This window comes from Arachis duranensis, chromosome 6, assembly GCF_000817695.3.
Source record: "Arachis duranensis cultivar V14167 chromosome 6, aradu.V14167.gnm2.J7QH, whole genome shotgun sequence".
Taxonomy (NCBI): Eukaryota; Viridiplantae; Streptophyta; class Magnoliopsida; order Fabales; family Fabaceae; genus Arachis; species Arachis duranensis.
Window position 1 is genome coordinate 18,441,831 of NC_029777.3, and position 1,090 is coordinate 18,442,920.

Genomic DNA, 1,090 nt, shown 5'->3' on the forward strand with positions numbered 1-1,090 from the left:
AAAAAATTAATAAAAATACAAAAAAATTAGAAAATCATAAAAATCAAAAATACTTTGTGTTTCTTGTTTGAATCTTGTGTCAATTTTAAAGTTTGGTGTCAATTGCATGCTTTCAAAAATTTTCTTGCATTTTTCGAAAACTTCATGCATTCATAGTGTTCTTCATGATCTTCAAGTTGTTCTTGACAAGTCTTCTTGTTTGATCTTGATGATTTCTTGTTTTATGTCTTTTCTTGTTTTTCATGTGCATCTTTGCATTCATATTTTCCATGCATTAAAGATTTTTAAGTTTGGTGTCTTGCATGTTTTCTTTGCATCAAAAATTTTTCAAAAATATGTTATTGATGTTCATCATGATCTTCAAAGTGTTCTTGGTGTTCATCTTGACATTCATAGCATTCTTGCATGCATCTTGTGTCTTGATCCAAAATTTTCATGTTTTGGGTCATTTTTGTGTTTTTCATTCAAAATTTGATTTCAAAAATATCTTTTCCTTATTTCCCTCCAAACTTTCGAAATTTTGGGATTGACTTGGTCAAAAATTTTTAAAATTAGTTGTTTCTTACAAGTCAAGTCAAAATTTCAATTTTAAAAATCTTATCTTTTCAAAATCTTTTTCAAAAATCATATCTTTTTCATTTTTTTTTATAATTTTTGAAAATTTCAAAAATCTTTTTCAAAATATTTTCAAAATATTTTTCTTATCTTTTATATCTAATTTTCGAAAATTAACTAACAAGTAATGTGATTGGTTCAAAAATTTGAAGTTTGTTACTTTCTTGTTAAGAAAGGTTCAATCTTTAAAGTTCTAGAATCTTATCTTGCAGTTTCTTGTTAGTTAAGTAATTTTAAAAATTAAAACTTTTTCAAATATCTTTTTCAAATATATCTTTTTATCTTTTATCTTATCTTTTTCAAAAATTTTATCTTTTTCAAATTTGATTTCAAAATATCTTATATAACTTCTCATCTTCTTATCTTTTTCAAAATTTTGATTTCAAATCTTTTTCAATCAACTAACTAACTCTTTGTTTGTTTCTTATCTTTTTCAAAAACACCTAACTACTTTTCCCTCTCTAATTTTCGAAAA